The sequence below is a fragment of the Phasianus colchicus genome, chromosome 1, assembly GCF_987193195.1.
Source record: "Phasianus colchicus chromosome 1, bPhaCol1.hap1.1, whole genome shotgun sequence".
Taxonomy (NCBI): Eukaryota; Metazoa; Chordata; class Aves; order Galliformes; family Phasianidae; genus Phasianus; species Phasianus colchicus.
The window spans coordinates 28,927,469-28,940,054 of NC_143436.1; positions in this window are offsets into that span (position 1 = coordinate 28,927,469).

A 12,586-nucleotide genomic window follows, 5' to 3' on the forward strand; every position below is an offset into this window, starting at 1 on the left:
TTGTTCTGGCTAGCAGCCCCGGACTCCTCAGGGGTAGGTAGCGGAAGAAGTCGCATCTCTCGTGGAGGTAGCAGCATGCCCAGTAGCTACCCTTTCCTCCTGCCAGGCATGGATGCTCAGCTTTTGTCCTCCTCTGGGGTCCGTTGTCATGCTGGATAGCAGGCCCGGCCTCCTCCAGGCGAGCTACCCAACACTTCTTTTCCCGGAGGCAGGTAGGTGTATTCCTGGTGGATAGTCTTCATTCCGCGTGGCCGTGGTTTCTTTCCTTTTTTTTCTCCCTGGATGCAGCTGCAGTCATTTTCTTTGTCCTGTTTCCTGCGCGAGTGGGAATCCTGAGTGGTTTTTTTTGCTGGAATCATTAGGAGCTATCCCAGTGGCCAGTGTTGTTTGCAAGACGTTGTGTGTCCTTTGCTGTTTGTCTTGGAGGATCTGTTGTGTCCGAGAGAGACTGCAAAGTAGTCCCCGTAGCCTGTTCAGCCTCAAGATTTTTCTCCTTCTGCCGAGGTGCTGTGGCAGCCAGGGACCGAGCCTTTGCTCAGCATCTCCTGCATCGCGCCGGCGTTCTGGGATGGGAGTCAAAATCGTCTTCAGTGGCCACGCGTGAGTCCTCCGAGGCTGATGCAGCAAGGGTTTCTTTGTGCTGGGGGAGGTTTTGTAGGACGTCCCAATGGATCCTCCCGAGTTGGCTTTTTTCCACTTGCTTTCTCGGAATTTTTCTTTTCAGGAGGAAGTTGTGTGTGTTATTTCGAGGGATGCTTCAGGTTTTCTCTCTTTCGTCCTTGGCTGCTCTTTGCTGTGATGTGCCAAGCTCTCCGATTGGCCCTTTCTCTCGGTTGTGCTTTTCCTTGGCATTTTAACGTTTCCTTTCTGTTTAGTTTTGGAATTGTTTTTGCCTTGCATTTGCTGAATTCCTTTTCTTTGCTATCCTTGCATTTGTAGATGACTTTTCTCTACTGCTCCTCTTGCTTGGCTTTGCATTGTTTGTTTTTCAGAGGTGTTGGTTCTTTCCTCCGCAATTCCTCCCTTTGCATGCTTTTCATTCCTTGCTAGATGCATTCCTTTTCTCTTCTTTGGAAGTGGATTTTCTGTTGCTTTCCCTCGCTTTCTGCGTTTTTTCCTTTCTTTTCATGCTCCTTTTCCTTCCCTTCCTTTCCCTTCCTTTTCGCCTTGCCGGTCCCTTTCCTCTGACCTTGGCTCCAGCTCCGTTATGTGATCTCTCTTGATTGTTTTTGTCTTTTCTTTTCCGGCTTGTTCAACTCAAGCCTCGTCTCCGCGCTCTCCTCCGGTGCTTGATGGATTTGCGGGTCTTTTTCCATTGCAGAGATGGCTTCACGCCTCCTGGCTGTCCTTGCTTCTTCCCTTGTGGTGGTCTTCAGGCTTCTCACCTGATGGCTGGGTGCATCCATGCCCTGTAGCTACCCTTACCTCCTCCTCGGCATGACTGGAAGCGCTTTCCTCATGCAGAGAGATGTTTGTTCTGGCTAGCAGCCCCGGACTCCTCAGGGGTAGGTAGCGGAAGAAGTCGCATCTCTCGTGGAGGTAGCAGCATGCCCAGTAGCTACCCTTTCCTCCTGCCAGGCATGGATGCTCAGCTTTTGTCCTCCTCTGGGGTCCGTTGTCATGCTGGATAGCAGGCCCGGCCTCCTCCAGGCGAGCTACCCAACACTTCTTTTCCCGGAGGCAGGTAGGTGTATTCCTGGTGGATAGTCTTCATTCCGCGTGGCCGTGGTTTCTTTCCTTTTTTTTCTCCCCGGATGCAGCTGCAGTCATTTTCTTTGTCCTGTTTCCTGCGCGAGTGGGAATCCTGAGTGGTTTTTTTTGCTGGAATCATTAGGAGCTATCCCAGTGGCCAGTGTTGTTTGCAAGACGTTGTGTGTCCTTTGCTGTTTGTCTTGGAGGATCTGTTGTGTCCGAGAGAGACTGCAAAGTAGTCCCCGTAGCCTGTTCAGCCTCAAGATTTTTCTCCTTCTGCCGAGGTGCTGTGGCAGCCAGGGACCGAGCCTTTCCTCAGCATCTCCTGCATCGCGCCGGCGTTCTGGGATGGGAGTCAAAATCGTCTTCAGTGGCCACGCGTGAGTCCTCCGAGGCTGATGCAGCAAGGGTTTCTTTGTGCTGGGGGAGGTTTTGTAGGACGTCCCAATGGATCCTCCCGAGTTGGCTTTTTTCCACTTGCTTTCTCGGAATTTTTCTTTTCAGGAGGAAGTTGTGTGTGTTATTTCGAGGGATGCTTCAGGTTTTCTCTCTTTCGTCCTTGGCTGCTCTTTGCTGTGATGTGCCAAGCTCTCCGATTGGCCCTTTCTCTCGGTTGTGCTTTTCCTTGGCATTTTAACGTTTCCTTTCTGTTTAGTTTTGGAATTGTTTTTGCCTTGCATTTGCTGAATTCCTTTTCTTTGCTATCCTTGCATTTGTAGATGACTTTTCTCTACTGCTCCTCTTGCTTGGCTTTGCATTGTTTGTTTTTCAGAGGTGTTGGTTCTTTCCTCCGCAATTCCTCCCTTTGCATGCTTTTCATTCCTTGCTAGATGCATTCCTTTTCTCTTCTTTGGAAGTGGATTTTCTGTTGCTTTCCCTCGCTTTCTGCGTTTTTTCCTTTCTTTTCATGCTCCTTTTCCTTCCCTTCCTTTCCCTTCCTTGTCGCCTTGCCGGTCCCTTTCCTCTGACCTTGGCTCCAGCTCCGTTACGTGATCTCTCTTGATTGTTTTTGTCTTTTCTTTTCCGGCTTGTTCAACTCAAGCCTCGTCTCCGCGCTCTCCTCCGGTGCTTGATGGATTTGCGGGTCTTTTTCCATTGCAGAGATGGCTTCACGCCTCCTGGCTGTCCTTGCTTCTTCCCTTGTGGTGGTCTTCAGGCTTCTCACCTGATGGCTGGGTGCATCCATGCCCTGTAGCTACCCTTACCTCCTCCTCGGCATGACTGGAAGCGCTTTCCTCATGCAGAGAGATGTTTGTTCTGGCTAGCAGCCCCGGACTCCTCAGGGGTAGGTAGCGGAAGAAGTCGCATCTCTCGTGGAGGTAGCAGCATGCCCAGTAGCTACCCTTTCCTCCTGCCAGGCATGGATGCTCAGCTTTTGTCCTCCTCTGGGGTCCGTTGTCATGCTGGATAGCAGGCCCGGCCTCCTCCAGGCGAGCTACCCAACACTTCTTTTCCCGGAGGCAGGTAGGTGTATTCCTGGTGGATAGTCTTCATTCCGCGTGGCCGTGGTTTCTTTCCTTTTTTTTCTCCCCGGATGCAGCTGCAGTCATTTTCTTTGTCCTGTTTCCTGCGCGAGTGGGAATCCTGAGTGGTTTTTTTTGCTGGAATCATTAGGAGCTATCCCAGTGGCCAGTGTTGTTTGCAAGACGTTGTGTGTCCTTTGCTGTTTGTCTTGGAGGATCTGTTGTGTCCGAGAGAGACTGCAAAGTAGTCCCCGTAGCCTGTTCAGCCTCAAGATTTTTCTCCTTCTGCCGAGGTGCTGTGGCAGCCAGGGACCGAGCCTTTGCTCAGCATCTCCTGCATCGCGCCGGCGTTCTGGGATGGGAGTCAAAATCGTCTTCAGTGGCCACGCGTGAGTCCTCCGAGGCTGATGCAGCAAGGGTTTCTTTGTGCTGGGGGAGGTTTTGTAGGACGTCCCAATGGATCCTCCCGAGTTGGCTTTTTTCCACTTGCTTTCTCGGAATTTTTCTTTTCAGGAGGAAGTTGTGTGTGTTATTTCGAGGGATGCTTCAGGTTTTCTCTCTTTCGTCCTTGGCTGCTCTTTGCTGTGATGTGCCAAGCTCTCCGATTGGCCCTTTCTCTCGGTTGTGCTTTTCCTTGGCATTTTAACGTTTCCTTTCTGTTTAGTTTTGGAATTGTTTTTGCCTTGCATTTGCTGAATTCCTTTTCTTTGCTATCCTTGCATTTGTAGATGACTTTTCTCTACTGCTCCTCTTGCTTGGCTTTGCATTGTTTGTTTTTCAGAGGTGTTGGTTCTTTCCTCCGCAATTCCTCCCTTTGCATGCTTTTCATTCCTTGCTAGATGCATTCCTTTTCTCTTCTTTGGAAGTGGATTTTCTGTTGCTTTCCCTCGCTTTCTGCGTTTTTTCCTTTCTTTTCATGCTCCTTTTCCTTCCCTTCCTTTCCCTTCCTTTTCGCCTTGCCGGTCCCTTTCCTCTGACCTTGGCTCCAGCTCCGTTACGTGATCTCTCTTGATTGTTTTTGTCTTTTCTTTTCCGGCTTGTTCAACTCAAGCCTCGTCTCCGCGCTCTCCTCCGGTGCTTGATGGATTTGCGGGTCTTTTTCCATTGCAGAGATGGCTTCACGCCTCCTGGCTGTCCTTGCTTCTTCCCTTGTGGTGGTCTTCAGGCTTCTCACCTGATGGCTGGGTGCATCCATGCCCTGTAGCTACCCTTACCTCCTCCTCGGCATGAGTGGAAGCGCTTTCCTCATGCAGAGAGATGTTTGTTCTGGCTAGCAGCCCCGGACTCCTCAGGGGTAGGTAGCGGAAGAAGTCGCATCTCTCGTGGAGGTAGCAGCATGCCCAGTAGCTACCCTTTCCTCCTGCCAGGCATGGATGCTCAGCTTTTGTCCTCCTCTGGGGTCCGTTGTCATGCTGGATAGCAGGCCCGGCCTCCTCCAGGCGAGCTACCCAACACTTCTTTTCCCGGAGGCAGGTAGGTGTATTCCTGGTGGATAGTCTTCATTCCGCGTGGCCGTGGTTTCTTTCCTTTTTTTTCTCCCCGGATGCAGCTGCAGTCATTTTCTTTGTCCTGTTTCCTGCGCGAGTGGGAATCCTGAGTGGTTTTTTTTGCTGGAATCATTAGGAGCTATCCCAGTGGCCAGTGTTGTTTGCAAGACGTTGTGTGTCCTTTGCTGTTTGTCTTGGAGGATCTGTTGTGTCCGAGAGAGACTGCAAAGTAGTCCCCGTAGCCTGTTCAGCCTCAAGATTTTTCTCCTTCTGCCGAGGTGCTGTGGCAGCCAGGGACCGAGCCTTTCCTCAGCATCTCCTGCATCGCGCCGGCGTTCTGGGATGGGAGTCAAAATCGTCTTCAGTGGCCACGCGTGAGTCCTCCGAGGCTGATGCAGCAAGGGTTTCTTTGTGCTGGGGGAGGTTTTGTAGGACGTCCCAATGGATCCTCCCGAGTTGGCTTTTTTCCACTTGCTTTCTCGGAATTTTTCTTTTCAGGAGGAAGTTGTGTGTGTTATTTCGAGGGATGCTTCAGGTTTTCTCTCTTTCGTCCTTGGCTGCTCTTTGCTGTGATGTGCCAAGCTCTCCGATTGGCCCTTTCTCTCGGTTGTGCTTTTCCTTGGCATTTTAACGTTTCCTTTCTGTTTAGTTTTGGAATTGTTTTTGCCTTGCATTTGCTGAATTCCTTTTCTTTGCTATCCTTGCATTTGTAGATGACTTTTCTCTACTGCTCCTCTTGCTTGGCTTTGCATTGTTTGTTTTTCAGAGGTGTTGGTTCTTTCCTCCGCAATTCCTCCCTTTGCATGCTTTTCATTCCTTGCTAGATGCATTCCTTTTCTCTTCTTTGGAAGTGGATTTTCTGTTGCTTTCCCTCGCTTTCTGCGTTTTTTCCTTTCTTTTCATGCTCCTTTTCCTTCCCTTCCTTTCCCTTCCTTGTCGCCTTGCCGGTCCCTTTCCTCTGACCTTGGCTCCAGCTCCGTTATGTGATCTCTCTTGATTGTTTTTGTCTTTTCTTTTCCGGCTTGTTCAACTCAAGCCTCGTCTCTGCGCTCTCCTCCGGTGCTTGATGGATTTGCGGGTCTTTTTCCATTGCAGAGATGGCTTCACGCCTCCTGGCTGTCCTTGCTTCTTCCCTTGTGGTGGTCTTCAGGCTTCTCACCTGATGGCTGGGTGCATCCATGCCCTGTAGCTACCCTTACCTCCTCCTCGGCATGACTGGAAGCGCTTTCCTCATGCAGAGAGATGTTTGTTCTGGCTAGCAGCCCCGGACTCCTCAGGGGTAGGTAGCGGAAGAAGTCGCATCTCTCGTGGAGGTAGCAGCATGCCCAGTAGCTACCCTTTCCTCCTGCCAGGCATGGATGCTCAGCTTTTGTCCTCCTCTGGGGTCCGTTGTCATGCTGGATAGCAGGCCCGGCCTCCTCCAGGCGAGCTACCCAACACTTCTTTTCCCGGAGGCAGGTAGGTGTATTCCTGGTGGATAGTCTTCATTCCGCGTGGCCGTGGTTTCTTTCCTTTTTTTTCTCCCCGGATGCAGCTGCAGTCATTTTCTTTGTCCTGTTTCCTGCGCGAGTGGGAATCCTGAGTGGTTTTTTTTGCTGGAATCATTAGGAGCTATCCCAGTGGCCAGTGTTGTTTGCAAGACGTTGTGTGTCCTTTGCTGTTTGTCTTGGAGGATCTGTTGTGTCCGAGAGAGACTGCAAAGTAGTCCCCGTAGCCTGTTCAGCCTCAAGATTTTTCTCCTTCTGCCGAGGTGCTGTGGCAGCCAGGGACCGAGCCTTTCCTCAGCATCTCCTGCATCGCGCCGGCGTTCTGGGATGGGAGTCAAAATCGTCTTCAGTGGCCACGCGTGAGTCCTCCGAGGCTGATGCAGCAAGGGTTTCTTTGTGCTGGGGGAGGTTTTGTAGGACGTCCCAATGGATCCTCCCGAGTTGGCTTTTTTCCACTTGCTTTCTCGGAATTTTTCTTTTCAGGAGGAAGTTGTGTGTGTTATTTCGAGGGATGCTTCAGGTTTTCTCTCTTTCGTCCTTGGCTGCTCTTTGCTGTGATGTGCCAAGCTCTCCGATTGGCCCTTTCTCTCGGTTGTGCTTTTCCTTGGCATTTTAACGTTTCCTTTCTGTTTAGTTTTGGAATTGTTTTTGCCTTGCATTTGCTGAATTCCTTTTCTTTGCTATCCTTGCATTTGTAGATGACTTTTCTCTACTGCTCCTCTTGCTTGGCTTTGCATTGTTTGTTTTTCAGAGGTGTTGGTTCTTTCCTCCGCAATTCCTCCCTTTGCATGCTTTTCATTCCTTGCTAGATGCATTCCTTTTCTCTTCTTTGGAAGTGGATTTTCTGTTGCTTTCCCTCGCTTTCTGCGTTTTTTCCTTTCTTTTCATGCTCCTTTTCCTTCCCTTCCTTTCCCTTCCTTGTCGCCTTGCCGGTCCCTTTCCTCTGACCTTGGCTCCAGCTCCGTTATGTGATCTCTCTTGATTGTTTTTGTCTTTTCTTTTCCGGCTTGTTCAACTCAAGCCTCGTCTCTGCGCTCTCCTCCGGTGCTTGATGGATTTGCGGGTCTTTTTCCATTGCAGAGATGGCTTCACGCCTCCTGGCTGTCCTTGCTTCTTCCCTTGTGGTGGTCTTCAGGCTTCTCACCTGATGGCTGGGTGCATCCATGCCCTGTAGCTACCCTTACCTCCTCCTCGGCATGACTGGAAGCGCTTTCCTCATGCAGAGAGATGTTTGTTCTGGCTAGCAGCCCCGGACTCCTCAGGGGTAGGTAGCGGAAGAAGTCGCATCTCTCGTGGAGGTAGCAGCATGCCCAGTAGCTACCCTTTCCTCCTGCCAGGCATGGATGCTCAGCTTTTGTCCTCCTCTGGGGTCCGTTGTCATGCTGGATAGCAGGCCCGGCCTCCTCCAGGCGAGCTACCCAACACTTCTTTTCCCGGAGGCAGGTAGGTGTATTCCTGGTGGATAGTCTTCATTCCGCGTGGCCGTGGTTTCTTTCCTTTTTTTTCTCCCCGGATGCAGCTGCAGTCATTTTCTTTGTCCTGTTTCCTGCGCGAGTGGGAATCCTGAGTGGTTTTTTTTGCTGGAATCATTAGGAGCTATCCCAGTGGCCAGTGTTGTTTGCAAGACGTTGTGTGTCCTTTGCTGTTTGTCTTGGAGGATCTGTTGTGTCCGAGAGAGACTGCAAAGTAGTCCCCGTAGCCTGTTCAGCCTCAAGATTTTTCTCCTTCTGCCGAGGTGCTGTGGCAGCCAGGGACCGAGCCTTTCCTCAGCATCTCCTGCATCGCGCCGGCGTTCTGGGATGGGAGTCAAAATCGTCTTCAGTGGCCACGCGTGAGTCCTCCGAGGCTGATGCAGCAAGGGTTTCTTTGTGCTGGGGGAGGTTTTGTAGGACGTCCCAATGGATCCTCCCGAGTTGGCTTTTTTCCACTTGCTTTCTTGGAATTTTTCTTTTCAGGAGGAAGTTGTGTGTGTTATTTCGAGGGATGCTTCAGGTTTTCTCTCTTTCGTCCTTGGCTGCTCTTTGCTGTGATGTGCCAAGCTCTCCGATTGGCCCTTTCTCTCGGTTGTGCTTTTCCTTGGCATTTTAACGTTTCCTTTCTGTTTAGTTTTGGAATTGTTTTTGCCTTGCATTTGCTGAATTCCTTTTCTTTGCTATCCTTGCATTTGTAGATGACTTTTCTCTACTGCTCCTCTTGCTTGGCTTTGCATTGTTTGTTTTTCAGAGGTGTTGGTTCTTTCCTCCGCAATTCCTCCCTTTGCATGCTTTTCATTCCTTGCTAGATGCATTCCTTTTCTCTTCTTTGGAAGTGGATTTTCTGTTGCTTTCCCTCGCTTTCTGCGTTTTTTCCTTTCTTTTCATGCTCCTTTTCCTTCCCTTCCTTTCCCTTCCTTGTCGCCTTGCCGGTCCCTTTCCTCTGACCTTGGCTCCAGCTCCGTTACGTGATCTCTCTTGATTGTTTTTGTCTTTTCTTTTCCGGCTTGTTCAACTCAAGCCTCGTCTCCGCGCTCTCCTCCGGTGCTTGATGGATTTGCGGGTCTTTTTCCATTGCAGAGATGGCTTCACGCCTCCTGGCTGTCCTTGCTTCTTCCCTTGTGGTGGTCTTCAGGCTTCTCACCTGATGGCTGGGTGCATCCATGCCCTGTAGCTACCCTTACCTCCTCCTCGGCATGACTGGAAGCGCTTTCCTCATGCAGAGAGATGTTTGTTCTGGCTAGCAGCCCCGGACTCCTCAGGGGTAGGTAGCGGAAGAAGTCGCATCTCTCGTGGAGGTAGCAGCATGCCCAGTAGCTACCCTTTCCTCCTGCCAGGCATGGATGCTCAGCTTTTGTCCTCCTCTGGGGTCCGTTGTCATGCTGGATAGCAGGCCCGGCCTCCTCCAGGCGAGCTACCCAACACTTCTTTTCCCGGAGGCAGGTAGGTGTATTCCTGGTGGATAGTCTTCATTCCGCGTGGCCGTGGTTTCTTTCCTTTTTTTTCTCCCCGGATGCAGCTGCAGTCATTTTCTTTGTCCTGTTTCCTGCGCGAGTGGGAATCCTGAGTGGTTTTTTTTGCTGGAATCATTAGGAGCTATCCCAGTGGCCAGTGTTGTTTGCAAGACGTTGTGTGTCCTTTGCTGTTTGTCTTGGAGGATCTGTTGTGTCCGAGAGAGACTGCAAAGTAGTCCCCGTAGCCTGTTCAGCCTCAAGATTTTTCTCCTTCTGCCGAGGTGCTGTGGCAGCCAGGGACCGAGCCTTTGCTCAGCATCTCCTGCATCGCGCCGGCGTTCTGGGATGGGAGTCAAAATCGTCTTCAGTGGCCACGCGTGAGTCCTCCGAGGCTGATGCAGCAAGGGTTTCTTTGTGCTGGGGGAGGTTTTGTAGGACGTCCCAATGGATCCTCCCGAGTTGGCTTTTTTCCACTTGCTTTCTTGGAATTTTTCTTTTCAGGAGGAAGTTGTGTGTGTTATTTCGAGGGATGCTTCAGGTTTTCTCTCTTTCGTCCTTGGCTGCTCTTTGCTGTGATGTGCCAAGCTCTCCGATTGGCCCTTTCTCTCGGTTGTGCTTTTCCTTGGCATTTTAACGTTTCCTTTCTGTTTAGTTTTGGAATTGTTTTTGCCTTGCATTTGCTGAATTCCTTTTCTTTGCTATCCTTGCATTTGTAGATGACTTTTCTCTACTGCTCCTCTTGCTTGGCTTTGCATTGTTTGTTTTTCAGAGGTGTTGGTTCTTTCCTCCGCAATTCCTCCCTTTGCATGCTTTTCATTCCTTGCTAGATGCATTCCTTTTCTCTTCTTTGGAAGTGGATTTTCTGTTGCTTTCCCTCGCTTTCTGCGTTTTTTCCTTTCTTTTCATGCTCCTTTTCCTTCCCTTCCTTTCCCTTCCTTGTCGCCTTGCCGGTCCCTTTCCTCTGACCTTGGCTCCAGCTCCGTTACGTGATCTCTCTTGATTGTTTTTGTCTTTTCTTTTCCGGCTTGTTCAACTCAAGCCTCGTCTCCGCGCTCTCCTCCGGTGCTTGATGGATTTGCGGGTCTTTTTCCATTGCAGAGATGGCTTCACGCCTCCTGGCTGTCCTTGCTTCTTCCCTTGTGGTGGTCTTCAGGCTTCTCACCTGATGGCTGGGTGCATCCATGCCCTGTAGCTACCCTTACCTCCTCCTCGGCATGACTGGAAGCGCTTTCCTCATGCAGAGAGATGTTTGTTCTGGCTAGCAGCCCCGGACTCCTCAGGGGTAGGTAGCGGAAGAAGTCGCATCTCTCGTGGAGGTAGCAGCATGCCCAGTAGCTACCCTTTCCTCCTGCCAGGCATGGATGCTCAGCTTTTGTCCTCCTCTGGGGTCCGTTGTCATGCTGGATAGCAGGCCCGGCCTCCTCCAGGCGAGCTACCCAACACTTCTTTTCCCGGAGGCAGGTAGGTGTATTCCTGGTGGATAGTCTTCATTCCGCGTGGCCGTGGTTTCTTTCCTTTTTTTTCTCCCCGGATGCAGCTGCAGTCATTTTCTTTGTCCTGTTTCCTGCGCGAGTGGGAATCCTGAGTGGTTTTTTTTGCTGGAATCATTAGGAGCTATCCCAGTGGCCAGTGTTGTTTGCAAGACGTTGTGTGTCCTTTGCTGTTTGTCTTGGAGGATCTGTTGTGTCCGAGAGAGACTGCAAAGTAGTCCCCGTAGCCTGTTCAGCCTCAAGATTTTTCTCCTTCTGCCGAGGTGCTGTGGCAGCCAGGGACCGAGCCTTTGCTCAGCATCTCCTGCATCGCGCCGGCGTTCTGGGATGGGAGTCAAAATCGTCTTCAGTGGCCACGCGTGAGTCCTCCGAGGCTGATGCAGCAAGGGTTTCTTTGTGCTGGGGGAGGTTTTGTAGGACGTCCCAATGGATCCTCCCGAGTTGGCTTTTTTCCACTTGCTTTCTCGGAATTTTTCTTTTCAGGAGGAAGTTGTGTGTGTTATTTCGAGGGATGCTTCAGGTTTTCTCTCTTTCGTCCTTGGCTGCTCTTTGCTGTGATGTGCCAAGCTCTCCGATTGGCCCTTTTTCTCGGTTGTGCTTTTCCTTGGCATTTTAACGTTTCCTTTCTGTTTAGTTTTGGAATTGTTTTTGCCTTGCATTTGCTGAATTCCTTTTCTTTGCTATCCTTGCATTTGTAGATGACTTTTCTCTACTGCTCCTCTTGCTTGGCTTTGCATTGTTTGTTTTTCAGAGGTGTTGGTTCTTTCCTCCGCAATTCCTCCCTTTGCATGCTTTTCATTCCTTGCTAGATGCATTCCTTTTCTCTTCTTTGGAAGTGGATTTTCTGTTGCTTTCCCTCGCTTTCTGCGTTTTTTCCTTTCTTTTCATGCTCCTTTTCCTTCCCTTCCTTTCCCTTCCTTGTCGCCTTGCCGGTCCCTTTCCTCTGACCTTGGCTCCAGCTCCGTTACGTGATCTCTCTTGATTGTTTTTGTCTTTTCTTTTCCGGCTTGTTCAACTCAAGCCTCGTCTCTGCGCTCTCCTCCGGTGCTTGATGGATTTGCGGGTCTTTTTCCATTGCAGAGATGGCTTCACGCCTCCTGGCTGTCCTTGCTTCTTCCCTTGTGGTGGTCTTCAGGCTTCTCACCTGATGGCTGGGTGCATCCATGCCCTGTAGCTACCCTTACCTCCTCCTCGGCATGACTGGAAGCGCTTTCCTCATGCAGAGAGATGTTTGTTCTGGCTAGCAGCCCCGGACTCCTCAGGGGTAGGTAGCGGAAGAAGTCGCATCTCTCGTGGAGGTAGCAGCATGCCCAGTAGCTACCCTTTCCTCCTGCCAGGCATGGATGCTCAGCTTTTGTCCTCCTCTGGGGTCCGTTGTCATGCTGGATAGCAGGCCCGGCCTCCTCCAGGCGAGCTACCCAACACTTCTTTTCCCGGAGGCAGGTAGGTGTATTCCTGGTGGATAGTCTTCATTCCGCGTGGCCGTGGTTTCTTTCCTTTTTTTTCTCCCCGGATGCAGCTGCAGTCATTTTCTTTGTCCTGTTTCCTGCGCGAGTGGGAATCCTGAGTGGTTTTTTTTGCTGGAATCATTAGGAGCTATCCCAGTGGCCAGTGTTGTTTGCAAGACGTTGTGTGTCCTTTGCTGTTTGTCTTGGAGGATCTGTTGTGTCCGAGAGAGACTGCAAAGTAGTCCCCGTAGCCTGTTCAGCCTCAAGATTTTTCTCCTTCTGCCGAGGTGCTGTGGCAGCCAGGGACCGAGCCTTTCCTCAGCATCTCCTGCATCGCGCCGGCGTTCTGGGATGGGAGTCAAAATCGTCTTCAGTGGCCACGCGTGAGTCCTCCGAGGCTGATGCAGCAAGGGTTTCTTTGTGCTGGGGGAGGTTTTGTAGGACGTCCCAATGGATCCTCCCGAGTTGGCTTTTTTCCACTTGCTTTCTCGGAATTTTTCTTTTCAGGAGGAAGTTGTGTGTGTTATTTCGAGGGATGCTTCAGGTTTTCTCTCTTTCGTCCTTGGCTGCTCTTTGCTGTGATGTGCCAAGCT